Below are 25,628 nucleotides of genomic sequence, written 5' to 3' on the forward strand. Positions count from 1 at the left end.
TGAACACCTTGCATTTCACACTACGCAGCTCGACCTAAGACATCACAATGTTAGGTCGGATATCGAAGACGGAATCCAGAACGACTCACCAACAACAGCCATGTAGTGGTTAATTTTCAATCAATTCAAACCAAGGTCCCCCAAAAGGTCCCTAAACCAACTTAACACCAACACCAGGGTTAAGTATGGTTCAACTGTAATTGCCACTCAAAGGCCATTTATCAGACAAAATTCAATCTAGGGGACCCCCCAAAAGGACCCCAAGTTAACTTACGACCTCACAAAAGGGTTTAAGATAGACTCAAATATAATGGCCACTCAAAGGATAATTATATCAATCAGAAGTTCCCCCAAAAGGAACGAATCAGGGCGTACACCTGAGGACAAGACGAAGCCTAGGTACCAACTACGCAAATACATTAGGTCATACTCAAACGCTCTACGACCTGTAACTTAAAGACGACCTAGCAAAGTCAAGCAACAAATCAGTAGCAACAAAAGCAATCACATGCATACTTCAAACCAGCTTCAACAAGTAAGTAATTTAAATATTTCTACTTCAATACAAAATCGGTTAGATACCGAGGCCCACAGATTATCCCGGAAAAACGACCTCAATATCCCCATCAAAAAAATATATATTGTATCAGTATCAAGAGCAAAGAGCTGTTTAAATATTGTTCAACGACCTCCCAACCCAAGAGCAAACACAAGACGTTCAGAGTCAATTCACACAAGGAAAATTCTCCACATTCAAAGGGTCCAGATCACCACCCTCTACAAAGACTAGAACCAAAAGAGTGGCTTTGATCAACAACAACTTCAGAAACATCTGACCCAGAAACAACAGGAGGAACAGCTGGAGCAACCGGTGGCACAACGACTTGGTCAGATGGCAGATCAGATGGTCTACTAGCATCTACACTAGCATCTGCATCAGACACTATTGCAGCCCCACTTTCAACAGACATCTTAAGGCGATCATACTTATGCAATGCCTCAATATAATCATCCATCAGCACGTAAATGTCGCCACTCTCCACCGTGTCCACTAAGTCGTTATATGCAGTCTCAGTTCATTCAGCAACGGAACGCAACCTCTTGCACTCAGCGACCTATTGCTGAATCTCCAGCTTTGCAGAGTCCAAAGTGGGTTGCAACAGAGCCACTTTACCACCCAACTGTTGCACTTGATCCCTCATCCCTGCAATCTTAGTTCTCTCCACTTGCTGTTCAGCCACCAGTCTGCTACAAGTTTGCTTGCTGACATCCAGCTCCTTCTTATAACGGTAAGAGATAGACGCCATATCCTTCAGCTTCCTATACATTGCCAGAACCTAGCAAACAAGATAACAAATATAGACATTAGAGTGGATCAAAATCAACAAGACCCAAAAGGAGCAAGCTCAGAACGGAATAATACTCACATAGCATAACGACCATTCCATTTCCACCAAGTTCACTTCCAGGCCCTTATTATCCAGCTTGCGCCTATCCCCAGCAAGCACAATACTCTCCAACAACGCCCCACCAACCAAAGGGGACTTGAAGCTACAGTCACCATTCACAACAAACTTCGGCAACAAACTGTAGGGATCCTCATACATAACCATCCTATCAAGGACAACACTGTCACTCTTCTTGCTTGGGTCCGTACTTCTTGACCCCTTACACTGTTCAGCAATAGTCTCAGCCTCACCAACTTTCTTCTTTCCACGGCCCTCAGCCACCCCAGCATCAACAACCAAATCAATTAGGTTCATCCTCTTCAGATGAACTCGACCTGAAGACGAACGACCTTCAACAGCACCAGGTCGGTCTTCAGACTCAGTTCGGGCCCTTTTAGCCCCCTCCGACTCGACCACTTCGGAACGCCTATTCAGATTAGGCTCCTGGAACAAAGTGGGAGCATCACCCTCCCCACCAACACTTCTAGCACCCGCATCTCCAGAAGAGAAGCAAGTGGACGCAGAACGATCTACATCACCAGAGGAGAAGTGGTTGGATGCAGAGCGTGCCACATCCCCCAGCTTAGAACGTTGGGACGCCAAGCGATTTGCGTCACCCAACTCAGAACGTTGGGATGACAAATGATTTGCGTCACCTAACTCAGGACGTCTGGAAGGCATCACACCTCTAGCCGTCCTCACCGGTGTTCAGCGACCAGACGTCTTAGCTCCACAAGAACGGCTGTCACCAGCACCTCCACTCCTTTTTATTCCAGAAATAGGTGCTTTCTTTTGACTCTCCCTCTCCATGGCAGATTTCGAGCTAGAATCAGAAATTTCAACCACTACCTTGCGATCCCTAGCTTTTTGCTCCAGCCTCTTACGGTTGATTTTCTTCCCTCCACACCTCTTAAAGTAATGCGCAACCTCCCCCAACAAAGTCTGCTTATCCTCCAAACTCAAACAAGCAAACCTTTCAATAACATCGTTCTTCGTATGAAAACGGATTGTAATCTCTGCAAAAACAAACCAAATAAATAAGAACGTCCAAATTAGAATTTACCATACACATTACGACCTACAACTAACGACCTACCAGGAAATTGTACCACACGTTTATCAATCTCCAAACTAGGAGGACAATATCTACCCACCGCCAACAACGGCCTACGCCCCCATTCCTCCTTACTCACCCCCACAATAACAGGAGACTTCCCCTTATAAATATGACAACTAAAGTTCATAGCACCCAACCTCCTCACAACAAAGTGCTCCGTCACATCATTTAAATAGATGTTGTAGCCACTGTCATTCAACAAATCTAATACATGGAGAATCCTCCAACTGTTCCCCATGAGTTGACAAGGGGCTTTCCCCAAAAAGTTTAAAACCTCCACAGTAAGACGGGAAAAGGGCAGCCTCATCCTAGCCTTTAACTGCCCATAACAAACAACTACTCCTCCACCCCAAGGAACGTAGTCATTAGTATACAAATTCTTTTCCCCAGCCAGATCGTACACAGACAGATTAGATTTCACCCACCCAAACTCCTTCCTCAAAGCGGCATAACAATCCACCGACTTAGGCTTCCTCTCATCCACCGTCTCCAACGAGGAAGATGACGAAGCCTCATCACCACTACGAACCCTCTCCTCAACTTCTTCGTCACTTACCGTTCTCTCTCTCCATTTACCAACTTCAACCTCACCACTAAAACTATCACTAGTCATACTACTGTCATAGACATTGCACAATCAAAGAAAGAAGGAAAGTTCAAATTTCTAAAGTTAAAAACACAAACCTGATGGCAAGGGATGAGAAGTTTTTTTTTTCTTTGCTTTCTTTCATTTTCTTTCGCTCTGGATTTTTTTCCTTTTTTTCCTTTGGTTGAAAAGTGAACAAACAAAATGCTGTTACAAGTCAAAAACCCCTCAAATGCCCAAACACCTCGAGACAATCAAAACGTTTCGTGTTCCCAAAAACTAAATCATTACATGCCCACAAATCGCCATAACTACGGGCCCATGAATCCAGCCCAATAGTTCCCGCATATTCCCCGAAACCTAAATTCAAAACAAAACAGCTGTCAGATATGTGCTTTCAAACTTTACTTTTTAACGTTTTTGATAAGTATAAAAATGATAGTTTACCTACGAAATGAACGATGAAACTCAAAACGTAAGTAAACTAAAACTTAATACGTGCTTAAATTTATCAAGTTTTCTACTCTCAATTCTATCGAAATAGAATGGAGTAACAAATTCGTTCCACTCCTAGTTCTTTAGCATGGAATGATTTCTAGTCTAATTAATTGGTCTTAAGTCTAGTGAGAGATTTACGAAGGGAATTTTATACTACGAGGGGAAAACAATTAACAAGTTACGAATAACGAAATGAGAGAATGCTAAGGGTTTGAATCTAGATAAAGAATTAAAGGGAATTGAATCCACCTTAACTCGACTTAATCCTACTAACAAAGACTCGTCGTGATCCAAATTGAATGCTTTGCATATCAAAATAGTAATTATAATCCCTAATTATACATGGCATTTCTACCAATTCATAACTAGCATGTGAGCGATTAAATATATTCTCGTGGTGAATTAATCGTTTCTAGAGTGGAATAATTATCACGACGATTTCTAAGTTTAACAAAGATCAAGCGTCATCAAGGCTTCTTCAACCCCTCTATGGAGGTTTAGCCTTGATTCATACTACTATCATTTTCCATTGATTTAAAACTAGACATCATATAAAAATTCTATCTTTATGCAATTTATCTAAACAATAATTGAAATCTTAAGTAATAACTAGGAAATGAATAACAAGTAATAAATGAATTTAGATCTAAACAATTGTAAATGACAAAAATTGAAATTGACAAACTAACTATTTTATTTATCAAACTAATGAAGAACAATGATTCTAAGAGTTTAATCTAAAACAAGAATTGAATTTAAACTAAACTTAATTTAATTAATGAAAACTAGATCTAGAATTATCTATAGTTTTAGGTTTAACTAGCTACCATTAACAAAGAGCTAAGCTTTTGTTTTTATATGTTCAGATCCAAAAATCGTGCATGGGCTTGGAGCCATATTTTGGGCCAGAGAATCAGGCCCAAAACCCAATACTTTCAGTCCAAAAAGGCCTCTTCAGCTGTGGTTGGCTTCGGCAGACTTTTCGTCCACTTCTGCTCTTCTGATTGGGCCAAGGCTTAGACCATTGGAAATCTCTTTCCGAGCCGGTCGTTCTGACATAAGGTAGACCCAATTCCAAGGTCTGAGTCCAAAGATACGGCCTTCGGAAGTTCTGCTGACTTGTGTTTTCGTTTTACGCGCGTTGACTTTGACTTTTCAGCTTTGACCGGGCTTTAGAAAGGCTTTGTCTTCTTGAATCTTGGCCTTTAATCACAGAACTCCTCAGCAACCGACCTTTGCTCCTTTATCTCGCTAAAGTGGCACATTTCTGCACATAATGGACTTTGAAACCTGAAATGCATAAAAACACGTAATCAGTATTAACTCTTAATTATTACTCACATAATTAGTCTAAAAGTATGACTGTTACAGGGTTAAAAACTACAGTTTTGGGCTCTTATCATTCTCCTTCCACATAACTGTCCAAAGAACGAATAAAAAATAAAGGGGGCTGTGTAAGTACCCTCTGTTTTACACTACAGAGCACGTGTCCACATGGCAGGACGCCTTACTTCAGCTTGTCCCACAACATCAGATCGTACCAACGACCAAACACCCAGGTCGTCACCAGCAGCAGTTACAACCATTCATGAAAAATATCAACTAGTACAATCTTGGAGCTCAATCAACGCCACAATCAAGGAAACATTAACTTTGTAACAACACATTAATGACGAGTCATCAAGATAGCATACAAGGTGGATCTGCAATCCACAACAGTTCAAGCACACATCTATAAATAGAGAGAGATGAACTACGTAAGGTTTGATTCAAGTTTACCTTGAAAAACTTGATACGTAGGCAACTATTATCCCAAGAAGAGTGTAGCCATTCCCTATCCAACAAATCATCAGGTCGGAGTACCAAATTAACCAACATCTACACTACATATTTAGGCCTATTGACAATTATCATCGTTGAACTTAATGTAACGATTCGTTGCATCCTACGACGTCGATATTACCCTCACTTAGTCACTGAGGACATCCAACAATATGAGGTTTTAACTTCGGACATCTACTTCCCAGGAGGTCACCCATCCTTGGATTACTCACACCGAAGCACACTTAACTACGGAGTTTCCACGGAATCCGTAGCCAAACATTCCGGAAAAAGCCTCGACATTAGGATTTAGTAGATCAATTACTAAATCCCCAGATATTGAACAACTTCCTAGATGGTAAAATGCATATTTGGCTCAATCGTCACCCCAAGGACTAGGTGTCTTTCCAGATACCTGACATAACCTCTCCCCACGGGATAGGCGCTTTTTCAGTATACCCCCATGGGGTATTACACTTAACATATATGACCCATGCAGTCGCCAAGGTTCAAGTTTTCTGCTCTCTTGAATATATGGTAACACCTCGTTGGTCATGTTAGTCTTGAAACTGACTAGAATACTGCACTGCAGTGGGCATGAGAGGAGCCAAAGTGAGGACCGACAATGAGTATTGTAGGTCTACATCTATGCCAACACTAAGGAGTATAAACAAAGGCAAGAAAACGTATATATATAAAACCTTACAAAAGCAATTTATAGTGTGAGTGTTATATGTGGCATGTGTGGTGGGGAGGGAAAATATTGTATTCGGGATAATGGGATATATAATCACTCGTTAAGTTCCTGATTAATCCCCGAATAATTTCCATTACTAGGCATAATCATCCCTGAATAATTTTGATTACTAGGCATAATCGCTATGCGCTCCTAGACCGATTAACTACCGATAAAAATTAAACTACATAGAGTCATATAATAGTGAATTTTCTCCATTTTGCTATGTTAGTATATTTTAAGTTTTAAAATAACACTCATATCCAACATTGAAGTGGATTTATTGTCTGAAGTCTAAACATAGAGTAACGTAATGATTGATAAACTAAATCCAGTCATACAATTCACCATCTTAAATTGATTTACAAGGCAGTCCTATGGAGAGGTTACCAACCTACCATCGAGAGAGCTTGTGTAGTGATATAATTAAGAGACTAATTATACTAAGAGATTATGGAGATGAAGAGAAATGCCAAGCAAACATATGTACAACATTGTGGATTCCTCAACTAGTACCGGGATTTACTACTTTTTTCTTTTTTCTTTCCTCTTAAATCTGAGGGTTGAGCCACGGATTCAAAAAGTTTTTCCTTTCCATAGTTTTGTTTCCATTATTTTTCTTTCCATAGCAAACAAACATACCAAGCTTATGAAAAATGTTGACCATACAAGAATTTTCATTTCCTTTCCATCCTTAAGTGGGTAAACAAACTTAACACATCCTTAAGTGCTAGACAGGGCATCCTTACCAATAGTATAGAATTTACCCAATATATATATACAGGCCGGCTAGGTAGACAACAAAATTTCGGACATCATCCAAACAACAAAATTTCAGCCTTTGGATCAAAACAAATCAGATTAAGATTAAAACATGAAATTTCAAAATTGAACCCAAAAAATACAATATTTCAATTCTCACAAAATACGAAATTACGAAGGATTTGGGTTTCCTCTGACTCGCTCTTTCTCTCACCTATTCCTCTCTCCAAAATCATCTCGCTCACACTTTGTGCTTGATTCTTAATTTAATTTATCTGGTAAGAATTTCTTGTTTTTAGTTCGATTAGTTCGAAATTTGTGATGGGTTTCATTTTGTTTTTGATTGTGATTTCAAAATAGAAAATAGAAAATTTGTTTGGACACTTTGCTGATCCTTTCATTAGATTACTTATTTATTGAAATGGATATTGTGCTTTCATTGTCAAGAAAAGAGATGTTATTTTTATGACAATCACATATGTAGCTTAATTTGATCTTTCACTCCTTTCAATCATATCTGGCAGAGTGTAACACTTGGTGATGATGAAGCGAGGAAAAGGAATTTTAGTGTAAAGAAGATGATATACACATTAATAGACGCTTTGCCTTAGTGCTTTTTTTTTTTTAATTGTTTTTTCATTTGATTATTTTTTTTTTATCTCTTTAATAAATAGTGAAATTCCATCAAGAAATGGGGTCCCCAATATATGGAAGTGCATTATTTAAGAGAATTTCAAGAACATCGGCGAATCCTGGACAGCGTTTCATCGTCTGTGAGAAACATTCGGATTGTCTTCCGAGGGAAATGAGATATACTTTCTTCAAGTGGAATGATAACGAGGACAATTATGGAAGCTGTTCGTCGTCGATTATCGAATCAAATTATTGTTCTGCTACTCCAGCTTCGACTGAGAGTCCGGTTTCTATTTACGCAAGGAGAATAACGACTAATTCAGAGATTAATTTTATCGGCATTCATATAATATTTAAATTGTTGTTAGTTTGTCTTATCTTAGTGGTTATGTGTTTGATTAAGTATCTAGTTAAGGTGTTATTCTCCTAGTTAAGGTGGTTACGTGTAGATTGGGCAAAGAGCATTTTCTAATGCCTTATCTAAGAAGGTAAAGTTTGCAATGGTTCTCATTATATTTTTGATTTCTAGAATTTATATTTCATTTGTTACATTCGCCTCTTGGTTACATGTAGGAAAACACCAAAGATTTCGTGAGTTGATCGTAGAATTTGCTAAGGTTTGCATTTATGTTATATCCTGAAACCCTTTTTCGTTTGTTTGTAAGAATGGAGTTTGCAAAATGTAATCGTTTGTAAGTTAGTCTTGTTTGCAAGAACTGAGTTTGTAGCCCCTTATGTTATTGAAGTGGTTTAGACAAACTGAAATTGGAGAACGAATGAAATATGAGAGATGTAGAGCAAAGCTCCAACTTTGTTATGTTCCCTGGCTTTTCGAGTATTTTGGAAACTAGTTGTTATTGATAGGTAAGTTGTGTGTTCAATGTCACTTAATTTAATTTTTCTTCTTGTTGTGTTTTTGTGTGTTCATATTTGTGTGCCTATGTATACAGTAACAAGCTCTAAACTTAAAACTGCACATGCCAATATTACTTGAAATCATATTAGGAATTTTACCTTATGGTGTGTATCTATGGCGGTTTAGTGTTTATTTACAGATGATTCAACTAATGAATGGCTTGCTTTGTTAGCCATATTTATACTTAAAAATATTGTTTCAGTTATATTAACAACAAGTTATTGACTTGCTATCGTTTATTATTGTTATTGTTATTGTTATTGTTATTGTTATCGTTATTATTATTTTTGTTATTGTTATTGTTATCGTTATCGTTATTATTATTTTTGTTATTATTGGTATTGTTATTATCCTTATTGCTATTTTCTGTGTTGTTGGTAGTTAGGAATGATGATGAATTAGGGAAATTGCTTGCTAGGGTAACTATTGCTGCTGGTAGGGTGTTGCCTAATATTCATAATGTTTTGTTGCCGAAGAAGATGGATAAAGGTGCTGAAATCTTGATTGGTGGTTTAGGTCTTAGGGATAATGTTTAGTTTTTTTTTGTCTTTAGTAGTTGGATAAAGGTGCTTGGCATGGAAAGGCTAAAAGTAGAGTTGCAAGCACGCGGATTGAAATGTGGGGGTATTTTGCCAGAGTGTGCTGCCAGGCTCTTCCTGCTAGGGCTAGAAATGGAGCAGGTTCAGGTTGGGTTTCGAGTCAAACCTCTTTACCATATTAGGATCCATCGGGTTTTGGGTCGGGTTTCGGATATCCATATCCATTAAAAAACACAAAAAATACACTATTTTAATGATTTTCATATATAAATGTACCATATAAATTAATTTTTAGGCATCAAATTATGAATCTTGTTAAAATGGTTCGGATTCGGGTTGGATTCTAGTCACAAACATAGAAACCATATCCGTTAAAATGGATTCGGATATGGTCGGATTCGGGTTGAATCCCGTACCATTTCCAGCCCTACTTCCTGCTCAAGACTACTCCTTCAGAGATGCTGCCTAAGAAGCTGTTAGCAAAGAAATAAATGGAATCTTTCTCTTTGGTCTGTACTAAATGGAGAAAAGAACCATTGCTACTTAAATAGTTTGTACTTTTGGAAACTCTATTCACCATTTAAACTGTACTGCAATTCTGTATCTATGCTCTTGAGATCCTTGATACTGAGCAAAACTAAGAATTGAGAGAATTACTCAACCTTTTGTTACCATCATCTTTTCATGTATAAAAACACTTGCGTTTCTTGTGAATTAGTTTGTTGGTATGCCCCCAGTATATTTTTTTCTTAATTATATGGTTGATCGAGCTTCTTGTGAATTTGTGATAGATAGATATTGGGTGTTGGTTAAAATTTGTCTCAGACGATTGTGATCAAATTCCTTTAGCTGCAAACTTCCAGGTGATCCAACCAATGCGTATGCCCATTTAGGGGAGTTCATCTTGGCTAGGCACTAAAAGGAACTGGCTTGCTCTTTAAAGGCTAGCTTCTCATGCCTGTAAGTCGGGTGTGTACCATCAAGAGAAATAAACTCTGACAGAAATAACCAAAATAAACTCTGACAGAACTTCTATATTCTCTGACAGAACTTGCTACATCTTATTGATTCTCTGACAAAACTTGTTCTTATCAATTTTAGCTTATTGAGTTGGGCTTGGACCGATCTCTGCACTAAAAATAATTATGTATGTAGAGATACAAAACTTGCAGAGATACAAACACATCATACAAAACTCGGACAACCAAAACTTGCACCAAAACTCTGACAGCCAATACAAAATACAAAATACAAAATACCAAATGCAATAGTATGGTCATCAATACAAAATTCGAAATTGGATTTGCTATTACACACCCTTAACTCTAACAGATTTGAAACTAAAAACTCTGACAGAACTGAAAACTCTGACAGAACACACCCTTAACTCTGATAGAACTTAGCTTGTATCAATAACCAATCCTTCACAACACCAGCTACATTCATTGTAAGTGCTGAAGTCTTCCCAACAAGTAAAAGCACTGCAAGATTCAATCCAAAGCTACTGTAAGCATCGAAGGGTCGAAGGATCAGTTTACACAAAATGGCAAAGAATAAATTCTTCAGAAGCATCGAAGGATCACAACCACAACATAATCACTTTCATATATCAAGTAGAGGGTTAGAAAAATACCAAAATGCACAAAGCATGTGCACCCCTCTAACATATCATAGAGTACGTATTAACCAACAAACCAAGCAACCTAGCAACCAAAAATACTTACCTTTCACAAATTATGTCTTATTTTTCTTCGGACAATTTCTTGAGTCATGGTTAGCAATCTTTCCACAGTTTCTACATATTCTTCCTAGATTGTTTAGGGCTATCCCTTTGGGGATTTCCATCTCTCCGTTTTCTTCTTTCTCCCTTTTGTTTGAGAAATGTTGGGATTCAAAATCAATATATGAAATAAAGATTTGGAAGTCAAAATCAAATAATTTTTTATATCAAATTAAACATTAAAATAAATCAAATAACATTAAACACTAAACCGATATCAAATTAAACATTAATATCACAATCATAAGCTGTGAGGTATCAACCAAAGGCTCTTCAGCTATATCATCTTCATTATCTTCGTCTCCTTTGTTGGAAGTATTATTCAATGTTGAAACATGCTTAGCCATTTCATCCATCTTTTCTATAAAATATGAATAAGCCTCAACACTATTCCCCGCATCGTAAGCCACTTGAGAAGAAACCTTGATGAGCCACTCTCAAAAGTTCATGGTTTTCATGGCTGGCCACTAATCCAGTATGAAACTCCGCTCTATACGTGTTTGCCTTTTGCATCCACCGCTTAAAAAAAAAATGCCTTGGAATGTCTTCGATCTCGTAACGCTAAAAAAGCTTTAACATGTGACCACAAAGTAACCCCATAAACTAAAAAATGCTTACATTCACAGTCTCCCTCTAAGGTTCCTCTATTGAAACTTACTTTCCAAATGGACTTCTTCTGCGGGTCTATGAATTTCACCATGTAGCTTTCGGTTCTATTGTTGACAATCTCGTCCCCATCAAATTTGTACTCCATCTTTGCCTTATTTATTAAATGCATTAATCGTATAGACTTTCGCAACATGCATAAGGAGGAAAGCATCTTTAGCCACAATTCGTGAACTATGCTCAGTGTGGTAATCAGCATCTCTTTCATTCCTAGCAATCAAAGTCAAAGATCTCTCATTACCATGTACAAACTCCATCAACATAGTGCTCGAATTTATGAATTGGTCGTAATGAGAATTCATCGATTCACTCCTCCCAGTCGTATGCATGCCAGCAAAAAATGTGTCACTGAGATAACAAGGAACCTATTTCTCCTGCATATTATACATTTATGTCAACCAAGGATTTTCAAACAACTCATTCTTCTCTATTATTGTACACCATCTTCTTTCAAAATCAGCAATCTTATACGAGTAAGAAATAATATTTTTCAGGTCAGTTACCAGTGTCTCAATTTTAGTAAAAGACAGCTTCTCTTGAAATTTTTGTATAATATGCCAAAGACAGTAACAATGACGAGTATCAGGGAACACTTTTGTGGTGGTTGTAGTCATCGCTCTATCCTGGTCAGTGATGATTGCAGTTGGCGCACGACCACCCATGGATGCAAGCCAGGCCTTAAACAACTATATGAATGTATCTTCTGTCTCATCAAGTAACAACGCGCAACCAAACTGAATCGACTGCATATGATGATTGACTCCAGTAAAAGGGGCAAAAGGCATATAGTATGCATTCATACGATATGTGGTATAAAAAGAGATAACATCTCCGAAATACTCATACTGCACTCGAGACCTCCCATCAACCCAGAAAAAGTTTATTGCAGTCCCATTTTGATCTAGATCAATAACGTAGTAAAATAGGGGATCACATGCACTCTTCTGCATAAAATATTTAAGCACGATAGTTGCATCATCTTTTTTAGGCATTTTTCTAGTCAAACCATAATGATGGTTCCAACAATCCTTCTTTGTAAACCCAACTTCTTCCCCACTAAAAACAGTTGCAACTTTACCGACAGGTAAACTATTTTCACCAAAAATCTCAATAAACTTCTTTGCTGCTTTAGGAATATTTTTATTCGATCTCATGCAATTTATTTTTGCTTGACTAACCAAACCATGACTATGGTCATTTTCAACGCAGCTTACACAGTATATATCTTCATGTTTTCTTTTTGTAACACGCATTCTAGCAGGGCAACTACACTTGATAGTACTAGTATTTCTAGAAACACCCACTTCTCCCACTTCTATCTTGTTATGGATCCCTTCACGTGAACAAACTATTAAACAAACTTGCCAAATCCATACCGGTTTTCCGATCTGTCGACCGAACACGAGTCTCAAATCCCTCTTGTTGACCATACTGTTTGTAGTAAGTCTGTGTGTCGTAAACAATACTAAAAACCATACATACAAATGGAGCAACTAGTTTATGTGTTTCTCTGTCCGGGGATTTATTTGACGAAGACCCAACAACTACGTCATTGTCCAAGACCTCTGGAATGCGGCTGTTGTTCACCTTATGGTGCAAATCTGGAAAACTCGCAACAAAATTCACTTCGATGATCTTCCAATTAACTTTTGTCATATGAAGAAGTCTATAGTGCAGGGAATTAGAGTGACACATCTGCTTTCCAAGGGCAGAATGTATAATAGTGTCCAGGACCTCCGAATTCTCAGCAGACTCCAAGTGAAGAGCAAAGGCACCCCACTCCAAGGTATCAAAGAAGTACATTGGTATCCACCTATGGGCTCGGTCATCAAATGTAACACTGACGGGTCAGTTCAGGGCATCCCAACTAGAGGGGGTGCTGGCGTAATTTTCAGAAACAAAGACTTAGCAATCATGGGGGTTCTAGCAGTTGGGCTCGGTGAAGTTACCTCTTTTCAAGCTGAGTGCACAGCTATTGTCTACGCAGTGGAGAAAGCTAAAGATATGAACTAGAATAGAATATGGATAGAGGCGGACTCACAGGCGGCGGTCACGGCATTCTCAGGGAATGACATACCATGGTCACTTAGAGCCCATTGGAAGCATGCAACCAGGAACTTACAAGAGCTTAAAGTCTCACATATCTGGAGAGAGGGCAATTTTGGAGCTGACTCAGCAGCCAAGAAGGGCTCTTTAATGCCTTTAGGAACCATTTCATGGGGTTTGAGTAGGCCTGACTTTGTAACCAATATAGAAAGTCCTTTTAGGACTTATTATAGGTTTGAGTAACTTCGGTGTAAAGGGATGTACCTCATTTTCTCTTCTTTCTAATAAAATTCCTTATTTGCGTGCAAAAAAAACAACTACGTCATTGTCGATACTGATTATTACATTATCTCCCATTAACTCCATTTAAAAATTTTGGGTTTGAGTTCAAATACTAGCTAACAAGTGAAAAGGCAAAGCTAACAACTGAAATTCAACATACCATATACAATTGAAATTGATATCCACAAACTGCTTCTCCCATGAAATTTGGATTTTTGGGTTTGATTTTGGATTTTTCAGTGGTTTTGATTTTGTTGATGATTTGTTGTTTGTTGAGTTTGTATGAATTTGGAGAATTCAAAACCCTCGTGATCGTGAGTTTGTTGTTTACTGGGAGGAAATTTTGTAATTTCGTATTTTGTGAGAACTGAAATATCGTAATTTTTTTGTTCAATTTTGAAATTTTGTGTTTTAAACTTGATCTGATTTGTTTTGACCCAACGGCCGAAATTTTGTTGTCTACCTAGTCGGCCCTTCGATATATATATATATATATATATATATATATATATATATATATATATATATATATATATATATATATATATCGACATCGACATATAAAATTGGCATACTAAATTGACATATGTATTCTAAAAGCAGATTTGCATATTGAACTAAGGGTTGATTTTTGGTAGAGATGACTTACCTACTATGGATAGTATCTCCACAAAAAATCACCTCAATCGGATATGTCTAGTCTTGTCAAAAGAGTGTCAAAAGAGTGTTAAAATTCTGGACCATCAGATAAATTTCTAATTTGAACTCAATTTTTGGTAGGGTTTGAAATGTTCAAAGGAGCTGATTTTTTGTGGAGATGATCTCCATGTTGTAGAGATCACATCTCCAGAAAATTAGTTTTTAGTTCATTATGTAGATATGTAGGATTGCGTATATATCAAAGATCATTAATACTTAGTAGTGGAAAATGCTCCTAGTGACCCACGTTAGCCCCCCTTTTTTCTCTAAGATTGACACATCAGATTTTACATAAAAAAATGAATTCTACGCCATTTTTTGGTGATTTCAATTGTTCGTAACCCAAAATAGATAAAAACATCTTTCTATACTTTTTTTTTTCAATTCTACAAAACACTCCCAACTCTCCAAAAAAAAAATTCATCTCTCCAAACCCTCTCTTATTCTTCTCTTCTTCTAAAATTAAACGATGTCAAAAAAGATGATATGGCTTCCTAAGACAAGGGATTTTCAGGGTGTCAGCCCGAACAGTTTTGAAAACACAGCCCTAACGCTCATTGGTTAGATGGGTTCCATGCTTCTTGGTGACATTCTTCCTAGAGAGTGCAGACCACCAAAAGAGGGATGTAAGAGAGGGTGCCATTGCAAATCTAATTGATGAGGTTGGAGGTGCTGTAGTTCATATTGAGGGTCTTTCAAAGGCTATTCCAGGAAAACAGCAGCACGCCATTCATAGGCAAGATTGTGGTCTTTACCAAAGCAAAGCAACCCTTCAATCTGTTTTGAACCCCCACTTTACTCTTCTGATTAAACTCAGGTCAGTTTCATTAACTTTCATCATTATTTTTTTTCTCTCATCATCTTAATGGTGGATTCTTTTATTCATAGTCTCTCATGCAAAAGCAGGTTTGCTACAGTTATTTCTTTTAGCAACTAGGATGCTTTACAATAAAAAGTCAGTATACGTTGAGTGGGAAGATGGTATTTTGTTTTACTGTTCACTTATTATGTTATGTTTGCCATCGATTAGATCTTTTATTCGATTGTGCGAGGGATTTGGTATGATGAAACGGGTGAACTTTATATTAACAATTTTTTTTTAGCCTTTTTATGTTAATCCAATACTGTTAAATGGTATCTATAGTCCAAATAAAAATGCTTTATGTATTGGTCTTATTTTTTTCGTTGATTTTTTTTACTATTGCAATGAATTGGATGGTGGGTATTTGTTAGAATGGGCTAAAAGTTTAGTAGGATTCTACATTATGTCTGTATGTATTTTTAGATTTTCTAGGCTCTCAAATTAAACTGACTCATCTCTAAGTTTATTCTACGTTTGGATCAAAGTAGGTCGTATAGTTGTCGTTTTAATTGCGATTTATTTGCTCTAAACATGATTAAGCATAAGTGAAACCATGAAGTTCAAAAAAGGAAATGAGGTGGAAGTGTTGAAAAGAGAACAGTAGTTTGAATCTTGGTTTCCTGGTATAATCGTTTCAGCGGATAGGTATACATTCACGGTCAGATATTTTCTCTAAGACTGACACATCAGATTTTAAAATCCAATTTATGTACTATTATTGTACTCTGTGCGTTGTGCAAAGAGTTGAGAAGAGGTCAAAATTGAGTCTGTTAATCTGCGCATTCTGGTAGAACTTTTTGTTGAGCCGTAATCAAGGAATAGAGACTAATAGAGGGTGTGCCTAAATAGAAAGTGTTTCCTTTTCCTTTAATCACATTTTAGTTGTGTGTGCCTAATTTTTCTGGAATCCTTCCATTGTTCCATATGAACTTACAAACCATTGCTAGAATGTGGAAAACAAGTAGTCTGTATGCTGTTGTTTAAAATTTTGGTGTTGTAACACAGTAAGAGTTAATCACTCGATCACCGAAGTTTTTCCTAGAACCCATGCTGTTGATGGGGTTTCATGGGGCATGGCTAGGGAAACGATAAGTAGTTCTACTTATGCAGTATGCAACTTATATTGGCAGCAACATCAGGCATATGCCAAAGTTTTAGTTGGCATCCATGAGTGTTATAGTTTCTTTTAATCAATTGAACCACACTCTTTCCTCTCTGTGCACCAGTCTCCACTCTCAAATCTGAGCTTTACTCTAAAATCTCATTTGTTGTAGATGATCCAAAACCCTTTCCTTTTGATATTGATATATCAATTGCGGTTGACGGTGATTGTAGTAATGGATTTGTTCTACTCGAACGACTTCTTTGTTTAGTTATTTTGGTGTGGAATGATAAGCTCAAGAATCAGAAAGGTTGTACATTAAGTTGTTTCCAGCAAATTCAAATACACGACACATTTTTGTTATGATGTGTTTTAGCACTCTGGAATTTTATTCATGTTTTTTTTTGAGTAATTTCGTCTTCATGTTTTTTCTGAGTAATTTTACTTATCAGGTAGTGGTGTAACTCCTTTCTTTTTTACTGAATGTGCTCATTTTTTCCTAGCAATTATTGTTTTTGGTGTCAGCCCATTTACACTTATTGTTGTAAATATTTTAGCTACTTATTGTTTTTGGGCATTTGGTCGATTTACACTGCATATGCATTTTGGATGAATTCATTTTGTTCCTTATGTAGGACATCCCACTTGCACTTGCGCAGGCTTACGAAACACGAGCAAAGCTCATTGCTTTGCATTCAGAATTGGCTGAAGAAGGGGCCATTGATATTGTAATAATAAAAACAACTGGTGACAAAATCTTGGATCAGCCCCCTGCATATATAGGTGGTAAATGACTTTTTACAAAAGAAATAGATGAGGCACTTTTAAATAGTGATATTGATATTGTTGTTCACTCCATGAAAGATGTACCTACATATTTACCAAATGGTACTATTTTGCCTTGCAACCTTCCCCGGGAGGATGTTCGAGATGCATTCATTTCCTTGAGTGCAGCTTCTTTAGCAGAGCTTCCACCTGGGAGTGTTGTTGGTAGTGCTTCACTCAGGAGACAATCACAAATACTCTACAGATATCCGGCACTCAAGGTTAGAATGGGACCGCTCTGCTGCTCTGTCTGATTTCATCCTAATGAGACCCAGTGGTACACCAAGGGCTGTTCTAGCTCTCAGAGGAACGTTACTGAAGGACCCAACCATTAGAAGAGATATCGAGGATGACCTTCGTTTCCTAGCTTGGGAAAGCTTGAAAAGTTCTGTAAGATTTAGCACAACACTTGAAGCTCTCAAATTGATAGTAGAAAAGTATGGAAGTACTAATGTATGCATTGCAGGACATTCATTAGGGGCTGGCTTTGCTCTCCAAGTGGGTAAGACGCTAGCCAAACAAGCAGGGGCGGATGCAGGATTCAACAATAGGGGGGGCTACTAACACTAATTCTCACTTTTTTTTTTTTTTTTTTTTTTTTTTTTTTTTTTTGTGAATAGTTACCACTGTACTTTTGGGTTTTGAGCAAAGTTAGGGGGGGCTACAGCCCGGGTCAGCCAACTCATAGATCCGCCCCTGCAAACAAGGAGTATTCGTGGAGACACACTTGTCCAACCCACCTTCTGTTACATAGCTATGAACCTAAGATCTATTGGAGAGAAAGCCGGCTTTGCTTGGAAAAGATTCAAATCTATTCTTCCCTCCAGTGCTGGGAGTCGGAGCAACTATGAGGAGAAGCCTGCAATTCTAGCTTGTGTGGAAAATGGGTTCCACATCTATATGTCAATAACATATGTTGCTACTATAATGAACCAGCAGGGAATCCTAATGTCCATGCCAAAGCAGCCGATGACTCTAATAAGGAAAACACCAATCCCTCTCATGGTCAAGCTGCTGCAAAGCTTTTTGTGATGTCCAAGGGAAAACAGAAGTTTCTTGACGCTCATGGGTTGGTGCAGTGGTGGTCCGATGACGTGGAGCTTCAGTTGACTCTTCACAATAGCAAGCTCATAAGCGGCCAAATTGTCATTGTATACCCTCCCCCCGACACCAACTCAAGGAAAGGTTCAATAACAATAAGTGCTTTATGCCTTTGCTAATTTGTTTACTTTAATATCATTGAAGTGTAAACTCTCAATTTACAGGAGTCTGTCCCTTTATATCATTTTTTGTTGTTGTTGATGTCATGAAATATCAATTAAAACCCAAAACAGCCACAAATAATCATGCATAACAACCACGAATATTATATATTTATATATATATATATATATATATATAAATATTTGGAATATTATCCATGCTTTTTAATGTTTACTATAATATCCATTTCTACTTAATCATAAAATAATAATAATAATAATAAACTGAAAAATATAGTTAGCCTAAAGTCAATTTTAAAAAATTGCAAATCTGGCCATAGGTTGGGCCAAATAGTTAGTCTTTAGCAGTTCCTTTTCATTACTTCTGAGGCTGTCCACATTAGCAAATTTTAAGTACCCAAAATTAGTCACGAGAAAATAGGAGAAATAAAATTTTAACTACCCACGAGAATCAGGATAAAAAAAATGAAACAATGAATCGGCAAAAAAAAAAAACAGGAAACAACATCTAACAGAGATTATTATTATTATTATTATTATTATTATTATTATTATTATTATTATTTTTATTATTATTATTATTTTTTTTTGAGAATTCACAGCAAACAAAACACTATCTAAAACCCACCGCACTTCTTTCCAAAACCCAAACAACACTTCATCTTCCCATCTCATCCCCGCGACAGTTGATAACAATACTACTACTCAATCAAGTAGTAATATTGTTATAAAACTTAGATCTTTGCATTGTTAGGTTCTAAATTGTTTGCTCTAATGATAAAATATACATTGTTTGTTTTTAGTATAGTATTGTCAAGTACTTAGTTAAGTTCTCATCGATTGAACTATCTGAGAGATTATGATTAATCGGCTTAAATTAGTTGTGGTACGTCAAAAAACATGTTTCTACCATAATTTGTCGTAACTTAGTCTAGGCCTTGGAATGAAGGCAACGGTTTTACACTTTTTTTTTTTTTTTGGTATATTGTTGTCTCCTTTGATACTGCCAGTCGAGACCTCACCAAGTGCAATGTTGGCTTGACCTTTTCGAACGCGTCTTAATTGCTACTCTGACTGTGAAGTGTAATTATATTGATTTTTATTTGTGGAGTGCTGATTGATGCTACAATCGGCAAGTTAGCTGGCCAAATACTTCGTCAAGCAGTTGAGAAAGCTAAGGTAGGACTCTCATCTAGATTTGAAATTGACATCGATTTGTCTTTCGCTACTGCTGATGCATCTGCCAGAAAAAATGTCCGCATTATACTTACTAGATCACAGTTTGAGAACTTGCAATCCTTTAAAAAAAAAATAGAAAAACATAAACCCTTCAAACAAAGTATGCAATGAATCATTAGCTATCAATATACATATATTATTTATTCAAGTCGACTTTAGGCTTTCGAGTCATTAGCTATCTATGTAGCAAGTCCGGCCATAGGCCGGGCCAAATAGCTAGCATATCTTATATACTAGCGGCCGTTTATTACTTCCCGTATAATTGGTTTTAACCCCAAACTTTTAAATCAAAAGGGTACCCGAATGTTTCACCCATAAAATTTTCACAAAACTTATATATAAGGGTAAATTTGTCCTTCAACAAAAAATTATGCTTTCACAGAAGGCACTATTCGTCTTCTCTATTCTCTCCCAAAAAAGTTCGAATCTCCTTCAGCAATGACCAATCATCCCTCTTTCAGATTTGTCTATCTCCGACTTTCACAGAAGAAAAAAAAGGTGTCCTTCAATCCCTCGCTGATTTCTCCATCTTCATAATCGTATCCTCTCTCCCTCATTTTTTTGACCAACGTTTAATACTCTGCAACTGCAATGGATGAGGTTAGTTTGATGATTTATTTTTTCTTAAAGTTTCTTAATCAAATTCTAATTCACTGAATTCCTAATTTGTTATTCTTTGTTTCCAATTTGCAGGCAATCCTTCTTCATATTCTTCAAAAACAGGTTCGCTCCTTTCTATTGTACATTTAACCCATTTTAATTTCCTTTTCATCTTCCATTGAGAAAATACATATGAAGAATTTACTCTGGGTATACAGTAACCAAGCAATGTTCGTCTTTTGATAGAATTTCCTTTTCAATCCCTCGTTGCTCGTTTGTTTGTTCGTGGGTCAAGGTTTTTAATCATTCAGAAACTTATCTAACTGATTATAGTGTTTGGTTGTGGTAGGGTGTTTCTGTTGAAGACGACATCTTTGTTTTCATATTCCCTTTCTCATCTCTGTATCTAGAAACGAAAATAGTATTTACTAAGATCTCAAGGGAAATATCACGGTCTTAGGTTATATTTGCTTAGTTCTTCTTCGTTTTCAGGTTTCCTCTCATTCAAGTCATTCTGTTGGCAATCAAAATAAAACAAAATAAAAAAGGTGATGCTCTGTTGATCCAATGTAAAAATTATTTGACCAAATAATGAACGGATGTGAAGCAGCCTTCTTGGCTGTTATATTGGTGCTATATGATATTTGTTGTAGCTTATTATTAGTTTCCGAATTTTTTTAGGGAATGGATATGGCACTTTCAAAACTGAACAATGGTGTGGTGGCAGAACAATGGGGTCTATCAAAAGAGGGGTTGGAAGGTTAGAATTAATGTTTTTATGTTACTGTATGTTCTACCTAAGGTTAGAACAATGGTGTTTATGTTACTGACACATATAACATCAAAAGTCACTCTCGTGATGGTGTCGAACAGGGATTCTATGCTTGATGTTCTACCTAATGTTAGGGAAGACGATGGAGTAATGGACTGCACCAGGCAGTTGAAGCAAAAGAAGGGATGCCCGTTTAAAACGAAACTGTAACTCCCACGTCAATCAACCTCCATAATTGCTTTCGCCAGTTTCCTATCCTCTGTCCAATAGCTAATTGTGGGTAAGCAACTTTTAATTGTATTTTCTTTTTAGAATCTCTATAATCGATGGAAAGAAAATACATTATATCTATATTGCTGATTGTTGTCGACGTATAAGTGTTGTATCTTTCATGTTCTAAAGCTATGCGCGTGCGGGGTTTACTGGGCTTTCATGTTCTTAACTTTATTTCTACATAGATTTATGTTATATGTGTCCTAATAATGATCAAAGATAAAAATGAGCGCGTGGGGGGTGACTGGGTTTTGATTTGATATATTGTCATAGATAGAGTACAACGGTGCAACCAGGGATTACATTCAATGATACTTCCATGCACACAACTATTATTATTGCTTTATTCATGGTCATCAATCTATAGTTTTAGGAATGATACTTCCTTAGAACTATTGTTTGGTCCAAGTGAATAAATTGTAGTTGATGAATTACTACGCACTTGCTGGCTTGGAGATAATATCTATCTGCACTGTCAAATGAAAAGAGGACACCAAGAAGATTTGGGGATAGGATCAAAGACAATCTATATAACTTAGAATCTAAGAGACTGTTCACTGAATCCTTCCTTTTTCAAGTTACTTTGTGGCCTTCTTTTGGTTTTCTTTGGCTGTGAGTTACACTACTACAGTGACGAAACTAGCAAGTACCTAAAGTAATAACTATTACTCTCGGCATCCAAAGATAAATAAATACGAATACTAACCTCTAATTCAAATTCATCAAAACTTGAAGCAATAATGTGTTGCGCGTTGAATTTCCTCGCGTCTTCTTTTATTGTGTCCAGTACAGCGATATCGTTTCTATCCACTTTCATGTCTGTCATCCTGTTCTAATTTTTTTTCCCTCGACTTTATTTATTGGTTTATCTTGCTGATTTTGATTTTAGGCTTTGATTGTTTTATTTTCTATCATTTCCCCCCCACAGAGCAGCTGTGTCTATGGAGTATGGAAGCATTAACTTTGGTTAGAGCACTCTGACCATGCTCTAAAAGGGCTGGTACACCAAGCCAAGTCATTAATATATTCCCACTCATATTTTAAGAGAAAGGTCGAGTTTTATTGCGGTTTCTATTGTTCAAAATCTTTTATATCATGCTTGTTAGATTTATGTGCATGTTATATATGTTGTGTGTACAATATTTTGATTGGTAGTTGTCTATGATATGATTGCCCATTTGCAACAATGGTGCTGCCCATGTAAGTCTTTTGCTCCCATTTTCTTGGGATTCGAGCCAATGGGTTGTAGTAGATTTCGGTTTTAAACAATAAATTTATTTGCTACATAATACTTCTGACCCTGTCCTCCAATTTGTTTATGATGCTGATATGGGAATGCCACCTAGTGAGCATACTTAGGTGGTTTTTCCCATGGTGCGGAAGGAATGGATATCAGTGGTATTATCTTTGTTGATCTTTGAAGTCACATTCTTGAATAAATCTTGCTTACTGTGCAGACACTGAATTGTTTCAATATTGTTTTGGCAGATAACATATATGATCATGACTCACATAGCCTGTTGATATGCTTTTATGTTTTATCTTACATGCTCAATCTGTTTGTAACACGCATAATTTCTTATGACAGACATCATGGGCCTACTGTTGGTGTTATTGAATGCCCAAAGCTTCATTCTTTGAAGTCCGAGATAAGTGTTTTGAATGACTTTCCATGTGTCAGCATTCCTTGCAATGCCAGTGATAGCCAATACCAGGTAATGTTACTTTTTAAAAAAACTTTTGAAAATGTACCCATATCATCCAATTGCTTTTTATCCTAGCTGTATATATGCTCGACATCTGGTAACAAACATTTGCTGGCTGTTCAATTTTTCGTGTTCTACAGGCGCTTGGCTGGCAAATTGTGGCTGCAAAGATGTGCTGCATCTTCACAGTGGTTAAAAGAGAGGATTTCTCTATCAAGATATGCACATGTAATCTATCGCTATTCCTTGACATTTATATCAATGTGGAGAGTGTTGGGTTGAATATGAACTCCAAATAACATCAAAGCACTTTTCTGTTGCAGGTACCCTTGGGCAACTTTGAACTTGATTGGCTTTTATTTACAGCAGATATATTTTTCTCCAGAGCATTGCGTGATCAGCAACAGGTTAGCTCCCAAAAGTCAAACCTATTTGTGCAAGTGCTATTATTTCTTCTTTAATTCAATAAAGCTTTTTGTGCCTACATTTTCTTATCACTGGCGTATAAACCAAATTGAAGGTACAACTCTACTACTCTGTCATGGCCTTTTTTATTAAAAGATTATTTAGTTTTTTTTTTTTTTTTTTTTTTTTTTTTTTTTTTTTTTTTTTCTTCTTCTAACATGCATTTTATTTTTAAGGATTCATTATGCTTCTGATGTTGGATTTCATGTAACCAAAAGGGAAATATTTTTTAGGGTTAAAATTGAATTAGTTAAACATAAAAGAATTATAGAAAAATATTGTAAGTTAACCAGACAGGAATATGGGTCCATCTTACGTTTTTTGTCAGATGTAAGGCAAACACAAGGGTAGACTTACATTTTTTGGAGCACATTTTCCCCTCATGTGAATTACGGTTATTAAGGTTTTAAACTAGCATTTGGACATGCTTATTGTTGTTCTTCATGCATTGATAACACTGTCAACAATAGTTTTTGATGGGTGACTAGATATTTGTTTAGTAGTCGTGCGTCTACTACTCTATCACTTATATTCTTTGCCATTGTAGTAGTGTATTATTTCTGTATTTGCATTTACATTATGGTACCCTAAGTCTTGACTTCTGTTAGTGTCAATATAGTGGTTTTGCAGATGTCTTTGATGTTGACTACTTCATTCAAGAAATGAAAAACTACATTACGGTTTTGAAGACTGTGCCAGAAGAGATAGCATTGAGAGAACCAAATCAAGTGGATTTTGCAGAAACGTAAAAGGCCATTTTGATTACATTGAAAGCGTTCTTCCTTTGCTTTTGGAGCATCGTTACATCTCAATTACACCAGCAACAAGCCAGAGAAGGGACAGGTATCATTTGGCAATTCAACTACCAGTTGCTTCAATTCAAATTTACACTTCTTTTGGCTGTCTTTGTGGATAGAATTGATAGATATGTAATTACTATAGTGCACTTTTGGTTATAGTGCTTGCATATTGGAAAGTTTTAATTGACACTTGGATTGTCATTATACCATAAAAACTTGAATTTTTACGTAAGGTTAGTCTCTAATACTGTACGACGGTTATGACCTGTACCTCTTCTTACCAAGATATGAAAAGAGGTTAATGGTTTTAAAGTCCCACTTTCAGTTTTTTAGTTCTCCTAAAGCTTAAACATGTGACAAAAGAAAATATTGTGCTAGATGGCCATGGAAACTTCTTTCATCTGCTGATTCGTCTGAGGTAGTCCTTCAGGGTTAGGCGTTTCTTAAATCACATCTTTTCACAAGGACTCGTGTCTTGGTTGTTGAATCCTTTGTTAGTTGTTGTAGTTATTTTGGGCCGATTGAAAGAAACAAAAACATATGTATTGAGTGTGTTCGCAGAAATATTGCAATGATCTTGCAGGTATCCATTGTATGCCAAGGCTGCTCTTTGTCAAGGTTGTTACAAAACTCTTCGTCTTACTGAATCTCTAGAGAAAAAAGGCTCGAGCTTTTGGATGCCATACCCAAACCCTTTCTGTCCCTTCACCTATGCTTTGAACGACATGGTAGCTTACATCAATGTGAGTACCGAGCCTCTCTCTTTCCTTCGAAATGCCATTAGCTCTGCACAAGGGGTCGAAAACCCGGATCGAGAGATGGCTCATATTTGGAGGAGCCGTGGGAAGTGCCCCCTGACCCCAAATGAGACAGCTTTCATCCTTAAAGCACTTGCCATTCCGACGAGCACAACTATTTATTTGGTTGCTGGTGATGGTCTCATGGAAATTGACGGGTTAACATCTGTATACACTAATGTTTATACTAAATCTTCTCTCCTCAGTGGTCAGGATTTCACGCGCATGCATGGGAACACAAAAGCTGCACTGGATTATTACGTGTCTGTCAATAGTTGGGTTGACTATGAACTCCAAATAACATTAAGGTACTTTTCTGTTGCAGGTACCCTTGGGCAACTTTGAACTTGATTGGCTTTTATTTACAGCAGATATATTTTTCTCCAAAGCATTACGTGATCAACAACAAGTTAGCTCCCAAAAGTCAAACCTATT

At 37.0% G+C, this 25,628-nt stretch overlaps 1 long non-coding RNA gene and 1 pseudogene across 1 annotated transcript; both read left to right on the forward strand.

The window, feature by feature from the left end:
• The first annotated feature begins 15,927 nt into the window (after positions 1 to 15,927).
• LOC147508795 (uncharacterized) lies at positions 15,928 to 17,797 on the forward strand. The gene is made up of 2 exons (XR_015216443.1): positions 15,928 to 16,036; positions 17,129 to 17,797. It is a non-coding gene; the product is annotated as an uncharacterized LOC147508795 (long non-coding RNA).
• Positions 17,798 to 23,010: 5,213 nt separating this feature from the next.
• On the forward strand, positions 23,011 to 25,538 carry LOC147508796 (O-fucosyltransferase 13-like; annotated as a pseudogene).
• Positions 25,539 to 25,628: the final 90 nt, after the last annotated feature.

Source organism: Coptis chinensis, chromosome 3, assembly GCF_015680905.1.
Source record: "Coptis chinensis isolate HL-2020 chromosome 3, ASM1568090v1, whole genome shotgun sequence".
Lineage (NCBI taxonomy): Eukaryota > Viridiplantae > Streptophyta > Magnoliopsida > Ranunculales > Ranunculaceae > Coptis > Coptis chinensis.